Genomic DNA, 11,086 nt, shown 5'->3' on the forward strand with positions numbered 1-11,086 from the left:
GTTTCTTTTAATATATGCACTCTTTGTTTGATTTGCGCTGTTCAATTGACAATGGGACAGTTTTTACTTTCAGGTAAGCCTGCGTAAATCACTTTGAACATTTTTGTCTATATCCTATTTTGAAAGAGAGACTTTGATAATCCACTACTGCTCTACTGTTAAACTATCTTGGACAACGTACATTTTCAGGTGGTTCATGACAGTTAGTGTACTCATATATTCAGCTTCACTTTCCAACGAGCAGTTGTCCAGTAAAAATTGTCACTCCTTGATGACATTTTAATATTGGAAACTAAACTTCTCCGTCCAACAAGGATGATTCAGTCACGGCTCTGGCAGTTGACTGGGTGACCTCCAACCTCTACTGGAGCAGCGCAGAGAGGCCTGATCTCCATGTGACCTCCCGCCATGACGGTCACACCACCTCCCTGCTGCAGGGTTCGCTGAAGGTGAAGTAGGCTTGGCTTCACAGCTCACATTTGTTCTTTTCTGCTCATACATCATCTCCCTCACTCTATTCTTCATGAACAACAAAAAAAATGGCACTGCAAAGTACAAAATGTCTTTCTCAAAATTGTCGTATTTGATAACCATAGTTGGATTTTCTCAGGAGTCTTTATCCTGTAAATTGTTGGTTAAAGTAAACAAAACAGTGTTGTATTAACTGTGTAAAAGTCCAGGATCCAGGACATCCAGGACATCCAGGACCTCTGATGTACAACAAGGCAGTATATGTATATGCCCCGTTCATTTCTTGCCTCAAGACACACTTTTTTTTTCAATGTTATTTTCTTTTCCTGGTTAATTTAGTCCTGGTCTTCTTTGACCTTTCAGAGCACCACATCCATTGCACTGCACCCCCCCTCGGGACGACTTTGCTACACAGCAATAGTTGCGGCAGGTGGGAAGAGCCAGACAGAGGTGGCCTGCGCCTGGATGGATGGCCGTAACAAAGCGCTGCTGTGGAGGAAGTCGAGCATCCCCACCTCGCTGGTCTTTTCAAACCAAGGAACCATGATCTACTGGGCTGACACAGGTGAGGGGTGAAAAGTCTCATACCTGATGCGTTAATAGAACATGTTTTTGCTGGCTTGCTTCTGCCTGTGTGTACCTGTCTGATTACTCTTTTCCTCCAGGTGAAGGCATAATCAGCTCTATTGGAGTGGATGGAACAGGATATAAACAGTACAAGACAGGGCCAGGTCTGCTCATGTCCTTCACACATACTGAGAACATCCTCCTCTGGGTCACCCTGGACAAAGGTAAGGATGGAAGCACTGTTTGTTTTAGTGTCTTTTTTTAGGCTAGGGTTAGGAGCAACACATCAAACACCCACGGTGTCTTTGGACTAAGTCTCAGGGCTTGGTGTATTCTTTCTGTTCCACTTTAATAACCCGTTCAGTCGTGCTTGTGGAATTTAATTCCTAGTACATCTTAATTTCATCCATCTTTATCCCCTTCAGGCAGCAGATGGCATCACAGACTAATGTACCAATTTATTATTCAGTCAAGCTCTTCTAAGCAGTCTGTACTTTTAGACTTCTTTAAATGTCCACTTGTAATCACTTCTCTCCATCAGGCTGGTTATAGTTTCTTCTTGTGTCTGTTTCCAAACTGTGTAGAAGTAACCAAACTGTGGTTCAGTGACGGTCTCCAGCCTAACCAACTGTGGTTTGAGACAAAGACCAGCGTGTTGGAAGCCAGAGCCTACAGCAGCGACAGTCAGTCTGGTAGGTCTATCGTGCTTTGATTCGACGGGTTGAGTAAAAAGCGGTCAATAGTAAAGCTACAATCTGCAACAAGGAGGCATGCAGAGTCAGCCGAACAACTAGTCAGGAAAATAACAGCTTTCACGCAGGTAAAAGGAAACCTGCAGGGATGACTAGAAAGCTACGGCAACATACACAATCTGTACTGAAAGCTGTCCTCTATGTACTGCACACTGGGGTTGGTTGGAGACATGAGGAGCAGATTAGCAGACAGGTAGCAGACAGCTGATCTCAACTGAGGTGACACAAATGGCCGCTAGATGGCAGGTGAGGCGTGACAGGATGTAGAAAATTCCTGAACATTCCTGTGAATGCTAGGAATCTGAAAAGTGAGACCGAGCAGGTCTCACTGTGACACAGATAAAGCAATGAGACCACAAGAGAAATATACAATAGTGTAAAACAACATAAAGCTAAATAAAATACTTCAAATCACAAAGTCCAAAGGAGGACAAAACTAAACTAAAAACAGTTTAACACTTCAGTTGCAAAAACATGGCTGGCTTTAAACACTTATATAACGTCCGGTTTTGCAGGTAATTTGCAAAGTCTTGTCTCTTAATTTGTAAAACAGAAACACACCAAACCAGGAATTGCACCACCTGCACATATTTTTCACATATTTTCACCTCAACTTTGCCTTCTGTTTCTGAATGCAGGAAGCAGAAAAGGTGTGTTATCAGACACTCTGGGCTGAATGAAAAGACTCACTTAAGCTCTGTTTGAGTTGAATAGATGGCAGAGTGATGTGATACCTGCAGAGAGATGGGGCTTGGCAAGCTGTGGGAGATCCCAGTCTGTTAATATGTGGGCTGCAGTGGGACAACACTCCTTGCTTCTTCTCTTAACCTGTCGCACACTCTTGCAGTCTAGGCAAGCATGCAAAAATGCTGTTTTCAAAGCAAAGTTTGTTGTCTTTATGTTGATAACTAAGATGAATATACTGTATGTAGGCACACATAATCACTGCAGGTTTTGTAACCAAATATGCTTTCCCTCTCATGACATAATATATCTACAACAGGGGCTACAATTACTAATACAAATACTGATCATTTACAGTATAATGTTATTAACACCAACTTCATGAAGTTCTTCAAAGCAGCATCTGAATCCAAGATACACAGCCAGCCAGACTACTTTGGGACCAACTGAAAAGACCAATCATATTGTAACCTTGTAAGACAAACTCTCGTGCTAGAATAAAGTCAGTTATCGGTTAATGCAATTTCAAAACTAGAATAGAAATGATAGTGTGGATATGCACAGTGACAGTGATAAATACTGGGAATCTTTGAAGAAGACGGTGAAAATGTGTCTTTTTCAAGAAAAATAATTTGACTTAAACTGTATTGATGAAACAAGAGTTTTTGGTAGTTGAAGAAAAGAAGAAAATAACTTTTTTTTTTAAAGTAAAAATCAAGTGCACATGATAACTTTTTCCTGTATAAAACCCAATGTCACAAATACAGCGAAGAGGAGCCAGATAAATCTACGTCTAATGGGCACAAAAGCTTCAATATTTGCACAATATTTCAAAACAATGTCAGTATTAATTTGCGCACATCCAGAAGCCCATGTCCCACTTTCACAGTTATCCATTCGGAGATGTGGACACACCTGTTTCTCATTTCCTGGACACTAACCAGACCAAAGCAAAGCATGTCATTACACACAGCCACGAGGCTCTGACTTGTGTATAATAACCATAAGAGACTATTGATTGACGTGAGAGGAGGTCTAATGGAGGATCTGGTGTGCGCCATTGTTATTCCCACATTACTGTATGATAACAGTAACCATATGTACACGAGAGCCTATTTACCCACAATAGAACATTCATTATTATGTAAAACTATGTTGAGACACGTTTCTGTTTGTCTTGTGTCTATAAAATATAAGACAACTTGCATAGAGCAAGCTATCTATATGTTACCACCCGGCTCGCAACATAAAACCAGATGGATTTGGTAGAATAGTTTATTTATTTGCAAGGAATGAAAGATAATTTGTTTATTTGCTCATGCTTTATTTCAAGTGTGAAAAGCAGTCACTTTAATTTCCTCCCAGAGACGGTAAAGGATTTCTGTTGCTTAATTTGCTAATCCTCTTTCACCCGTTTCCTCCAGGAACCAATAGCTGCTCCAACAACAACGGCGACTGTGTCCACCTGTGCCTGACCTATCCCGGAGGTCGGACATGTAAATGTGGGCGGGGCTTCTACGCTGTCAATGCCACTTCCTGTGCCCCGCTCCCCACCTGCCCCACTGGGGAAGAATCCTGCTTTGACGGTAACAAGTGTGTCAGCAGCAGCAAGTTCTGCGACGGACATGTGGACTGTCCTGACCAGTCAGATGAACTGGACTGTGAGTTTTCATTTAAATGAAGAAAGTGAAAAGTGGTTTTAAGTACTCTGTTTTGTTGTGACCCAAATACAAGAATCAGACATTTCAGTCATTGGTCACCTACTTTGTTCAAATTTAAGCCTGCGTAACATCCTCTTTTCCACACGTTCTGACCATTATCAGTCTTAATAGGCCCTCTTTTTGTTCATTCTAACTACAGCAATTCCAACATTGACTTTCTCTTCAGGTCCAAACACGAACTCTGCCTCCTTCAGGACCAAAGCCAGTGATGGCCGCGCTCCCCAGTCTTCCTCCTCGCTTCACCCCAACGCCCAAAAGAACTTTGTTCCTTCAGTTAAAGACTCTACATCCTGTGATCTCCAACACTGCCACGGTCACGGCATCTGCATCACAGATGGCAAAGCCACTCGCTGCCAGTGTTCGGCTGGTTACAAGGGAGAGTTCTGTCAAGAGACAGAAACCGGACAAAGCCATGTGGCTGCGATCCTGGGTGTCTTCTGCCTCGTTGCTATATTGATGGCTGCTACTTTTATTTTCGCTAAAAGGTACTGACCATGAGGAAGTGTTTTCACTTCAGCTCATTTCACTGATTGACACTTTGCGCCTGAGAGGACAAACTAAACATTGAAATCAGTTGCTGTAGTGTTTGAGAGACATCTACACCACTTAATAGCTATTGTGTGCCGTGTAACTCAGTAGAAAATTAAAATGTGGCTTTTTTAATCTCATTTCAACAGGAAAGCCTGGGCGTCCATCAGAAGCAGGTCTATAGAGAAAGAAACTCTGATGGCCAACATGGGCCTGCCATGTGAACACTATGATTCAGACTCAGAGGTAAAACAAAAAAGATTCATTTGTATAACTGAGCGGAGATTCATTTAAGAATATGTACCATTAATGTGACTTCTTTATATGCTAAACCAGCTGGTTAATTTGACAATTGACTAATCTGTTTACTCCTATTGGTCACCAATATGACATCCAGTCATAAATGTGGAGACAAATCACAATGTTTAAATACTAATGTTTCTGATAAACATGTAACTCCGACTTTAAGGCCCATTCAATATACAGAATGAGCCAATTCCCTTTCTTAAAATAAGTCATCAGTGGTGTCTCAAAAACTTGCAAGACTTGATAGATTATTTTCCTGTTCCTAACAATAAAGGATGATCATAATATAATGTAATTTATACTACTGACAACAATTTAGGTCCTCTTAATGCAACCTTGAATGAATAAACATTCCAGAGTAAGTTCATTTTTGTGCTTAAGTGATGATTTCTACGCCTTTTTATATATAAAGCACATTTCCTGCGGGGTTTTCTAATTTGTATATAAATTCATACATTTCTAAAGTATATTATGTCTTTATTAGTTGGCAAGATTTCCAATGAATGTTTCTGCTCTGTTTTATAAATGAAGGGGAATAAATCTGATCTTTTCTTCTCCCCAGGAGCTGGAGTCCCCTGTAGACGTGAAGAACCCCCCGCTAGCATTAAAGTCACTCCAGCTCAAATAGAGCTGGAATGACTTGCATTCTTGCATTCTGAAATGTGGCATCCAGTAAACACCTGGTGGACATTACATTTGCAGAGTTGGTTTCATGACCACTCTGAAGACCGCAGAATTTAAACATGCTGATGGAGACAGTCTTTGGTGTAATAAAAGTGGTAAAAGGATGAACCAAAAACCAGACTCTGCCTGTTTTAATCTCGACAAGACAACAACCACTTCTGAAGGTTCTGGTTTCTTACTAAAATACGTTCTTTTAATTTTGTCCGGGTTTCATGACTTGGGGTTTCCAAAGCAGGTATGATTATATTTTAATATATTGGCCATTTGTAAGCCAAGTTTTTGTTCATTAGCCTCCTAAATTCCAGCAATTTCATTCTGTCTCAATTTGTTTCCTAATAGTTTTGTAGTTTCCCTTTATGTTTTATGTAATTTGGTTATGACCAAACATCTGTACTATTCCCTGCAAACCATGCACCACCAGTCAACATAGAAAGTGCCACTGGTGGGAATGAGTTTTATTTGACCTCAACAGTTTCAATTATGTGGCTGGTGATAACTGCATGTCTTTGTACTGGACTCAACTTTGGGTCAAAGGTGTTTTAAATTCTTTCAGTATTGTAACTTTCAGATTGTGACCAAAGAGCTTACGGAAAAGTTGAGTTGCACTTAATTTTGAGATTTGGTTTACAGACCGCAAGCTGTTACATACGAAACGCAGGACAGGGTATATTTTAACTGCATCACATGCAACTTTATTGACATACAGTCCATTTGTTTTAGGAAGTACATATGTTTACCAATGGGCAATAATATCCACCTTAAATCTAAGTACATTTAAATGCAAATCTATGCAAGATTTCTTGCCGAGATTTCTTGTTTCATCCACTAGTGAACTGTTTTACTGATGAGCTTCTGACTGTCAGCCATACTGGAGGACCGTTAACCTTCAGCTGACAGCTCAGTTTCACACAACCCTTAACTCAAAGGCACACCGACATGTCACCATGTTTAATCTCTTCATGCCTCTCTGTCATTACCCGTCTGTCATTGTTTGGAGCTTCTTCAGCCTATATTTGTGTGTGTATATTGTGTATCTTACTAATGCTACTGTTGTGATACTGTTTCAGTGTTGTCATAATGATGCCTGTTTGCTAATGTGTTTGTCTACACACTTTTGTTTATTTAGAATTGGGGGTTTGGTTTGACTGTTTTAATGGTTTAATCTAAGTGGAGAAATGTTTAGATCGTATATATATATCGAATAGTTATGACAGATCTTCTACATTTTTACACATACACATACGTCTCTGAGCAGAAGGAGGTCTCGACCTGCAGGTTGATGGTTATTTTTAATCGCAGGTGACTGTCTGATCACATAGCAGTTCCAAAAGCAAGGAAATACTGTATACCATCCAAAGTTGATGGTTTAATACTTTGTGCTTGTTGGCCTGGAATTAGCACTTTTTCCTGTTTTCATAAAGTACGTACAAAATCCTAATAATTACACCACAGATCACTGAGAGCTCTCCTTTCAGTTTACGTGCGCTGCCAAAATGTTGTCACAGCTTTCCATGTTGGTCTGTAGCTGTTTTGTAATCTGATACCAGTTTCGACCAAATGCTTCCTTGTGACATTTTGGTTCCACAGAAACATAATTGGTGTGAAAGATCCCTTTGTTTTCGTACTTCCACCTATCTATCAGTCAAACACGATCCGGAAATAGTTGAGACACATGCTGCCCTACAAAGCTGATAGACACAGTAAAAGCAGGACAAAGTGAAACTGAATGAAAAAATAACTTTATTATCGTCATCTGACAAACGTATTCTTGATACAGAAATGGATGGATTTTTGTTGTTTGGTCCAGTTCACCCTTACCTTAGTGACGCATAAATATCTACTTTCCACTCCGCCTCCCACCTGAGCCTGAGAAAGCCAACATGGAGACCATGGAGTGAACTCCTCTGTTGACTCAGACACTCAGGTGAAACATCTGAAGGCAACTAACTGAAGGAGACTAAAACTTCTGACTTAAGACAAACATTTGGCAGATTTTTAAGGCAGTGACCAGTTCAATCATTATCTAGAAATGCTGCTATGAAGAGATGATTTACAGTATAGAAAATATATTATAACATACTAAATTGTTACTATTGTTTAGGACGTGTACCTGTTTGTATACTGTTATTGCATACTGTCGCGCATTATACTTATAAATTGTTTATTACATGTTTATATACTAAACATACATGCTAAATAGAGTGTCAATTCATTTTGTCACTTTAACACAAGCTGTTCTGAAATGGTGATCACCCACCGTCCTCCAGGTCCTCCTGGGAGATCCCAAGGCGTTCCCAGGCTGGATTGGATATGCAATCCCTCCAGCATGTTCTGGTCTGTCTTGTGGTCTCCTCCCAGCTTTGCAGGGAAGATTCTGGAGAGGCATCATGACCAGATGCCTGAACCACCTAAATACAAATCTTACCAAAAAGTACTATTATTTCCTTTTCGAGGCCTTATGAAATGTAAATCCATTCTACAAACATTTTCTGACAATCACACAACAAACATATGAAGTGCTGCATGTTACACAGACAGGTCAGTCCTGTCAGGTCTTGCCAGCTGAGTCTTGTTCTAACTTGCCTTCTTCTCCTTCCATCCCCCGCTGGTCTGACACACACACCTACTTTACTTCAGTATAATAGTCCTGAGGCTGAGGGTGTGTTTGTGAACATGTGTGTTGTTTATGTTGTTAAGCCTTCAATTCTCAGGAAAAATGAGGTGTTAAATATGGTCAAATCAGGGCCATATTTAACATCTTTTACACATTGTATATAAAATCTTTATTTTTCTTTGTCACATCATATTTCTGTGTTATTCCTTATTTGGCGTGCTCTAGGTTTATTTAATGAAACACTGTCTGAAAGGTGCCACATAAATTAAGTTTATTTTTCCCAGGGATGCCAGAGAGTTGAGTTTTGTGCGTCAGTGTGAGTCAAGCATAAGATTAAGCACTCTCCTTATGAAATGTAAAGTTGCTACATCAATGTCAGGGATATTTGGCGTGAGCAAGAGTGTGTGTATGACTCAACCCATTTAAAGATAAGGCGGAGGGAGGAGGAGGGGATATTGTATGTGTGTGTGTGTGTGTTTATGGAAAAAAAAAAACAGGCAGGTATTCACAGGTCTCGGCTTTCTTCCTCTTCCCTCCTTCCTTTTGTTGCAGATTCCCTCACTGAAAGAGGAACTTAACATTCTTTTTCAAAGACCAAGGACCTTTGGCAGTCACACGCAGACACCTGGAGGTCCTACAACAACTCCACCTCCTGCATTTTAAGACGCCACGTCTGCATTCTTTGCTTCTGTAAGTGTTTTTCATTTTGTCGTATTTTGATATGTTGCTATGTTATTTCACTATACTTGTATGCCTGCCCTGAAGCCAGTGCTGAGCGCAGTCCTGCCGTGTCGGTGGGAAACCTGAATGACGAGATGTAAAATAACTTCACCACCAACACTTATCTATCAGTTAACCTGCCACGCTGTAGTGCTTTGGATAATAGTCAGTCTTGTCTCTTATATCTCAGCAGTGACTTTTCCACACCAGTGTGTTTGTTGTATAGGAGGCGGTGACGTAATACTTTGTTTAGCCGTCAACTTAGTGTCTTAAGTCTTTATAGTGTGGCTCCGGATGGATCTACAATGTGCTCTTGGTTTCATTCACGTGTTGAGAACCTAACAAATAGAGAAGTAAGGCTTGTCACTGATACTGCAGGCATATTAACATCATTTTATCCTACTCTTCAGTATGTAAGTGAATGTGTACTGCACTGTTCAGTGTTTTAGGTTCAGTTGGATCATACTGTGTGCTTTAACATGCATTTATTTTGTCAGTATATCCTGATATTGTTGATGATAGAGCCGTTAGGAAGAGTACTTCCTTGTGTTTCTCATGTGGAAAGTGGAACTGCAAAACATTTCGTGTTTAAAGGCAAGATCCTTCAAATGGTTTCTTACGTTACTGTGTACCTGCAGTTTGACCTGAATTTCTGGTAAATTGTTAGCGATGATTTAAAAGTAAAATAAGTTTGAGGACAAGACACCTCCCAACAAGCAGCTCATAGTTCCATATTGTATGTAGGCAGTGAACATAGTTTGTAAAGCTACACTATCAATTAACTAAGAAGCCAACTGGGGATCGTAGAAAATTCAGACTGTCCGTGTCATATATGTTTACCACCTTCTTTATGGCGTACAAAGCATGCATTTCTATCAGGGACCTGAAGGCAGCGCATTCTTGAAATGTTAGTTTGAGCACAAAACAATCACTACAGCCATCAAACTGTATGAAAGGCACCAAATTAAAGTTGGCAAGGGGAGAAAGACAGTCATGAAATGTGATGAATTCCACACAGGAAAAAAAAAATACTGATCGAAGGTAAAAGGTCTGATCACCGTTATTTTCATCAAGTGTCTTTCCCCCAGCCAAAAATGGTCCTTGAAGTCAGTTTCCACAAGCTCAGTCCAACCAAGCCAGGACAATTCAACGCAAGTCCAGCCACTTACACAGAGGGAGTGCGCACATTGTTTTACATGTGCTAAACCCACAAGGCATTAGAGGCTTTTCACAGAATGTTTGCAATGCTTATTTCTCCTCCATGTTGGAAGAGCACAGCGGTCGCTGCAGTGTGTGCTCATTTATGATACATATATACAAAGAAAAGGGATAAACTGAATGTTGCCGGGCAGAAATCATTGCATGAGTTTATGACAAATTCTGCTTTGTTCAGTCAGTGAATGAGATTACTGGTTTGTAGCAGAGCGTCAGTCGATTAGCACTTAGCCGGAGTTACTGACTTACAGTAGGACAGCTAAAAACTCGCACACGTTTGACTGAGCCCAACTTCAGGACCTCAGGATTTGAGCAGTCCGACGGAAAAGGTTCTTCTCTTTGTCATGTTTCCTTATTGTGTTTCAGGGTGTGGCTTCCTTCCATTCATCTCTCTCCTATTCTCCTTCCACTTGTCACTCCCACCCTAACAGCCCAGTGTTCCCTCACTTCCTTCTACTCCCTCCTCTACGATGTCCACCTCTTTCCCTCCGCCTCAACCGAGAGGCATCGACCACAGCCTACCCACCTGTGGAGAGACTAAATGCAATGATCACGGCACCTGTGTGGCTCCCCCTGGTGGCGGCACCGATTTGCTGTGCGACTGTGAGCTCGGCTACCGGGGCGAATCCTGCGAGGACACAGTCAATGGGGCGTTAAGCGTGCCGCTGACCCTGAGCGTGCTGGCCGTCATCATCGGGCTGCTGATCCTGGCTTTCATCTTCGCCAAGATGAGGCAGAAGCAAAAGAAGAGGCGCAGGTACTGAAACATCTCAGAGGTGTCTTTTTCCGATGAAAGCTATTTGCTGTTTTTGACAGTGAGACGA

Source organism: Enoplosus armatus, chromosome 18 (assembly GCF_043641665.1).
Source record: "Enoplosus armatus isolate fEnoArm2 chromosome 18, fEnoArm2.hap1, whole genome shotgun sequence".
In the NCBI taxonomy this organism is placed as follows: Eukaryota; Metazoa; Chordata; class Actinopteri; order Centrarchiformes; family Enoplosidae; genus Enoplosus; species Enoplosus armatus.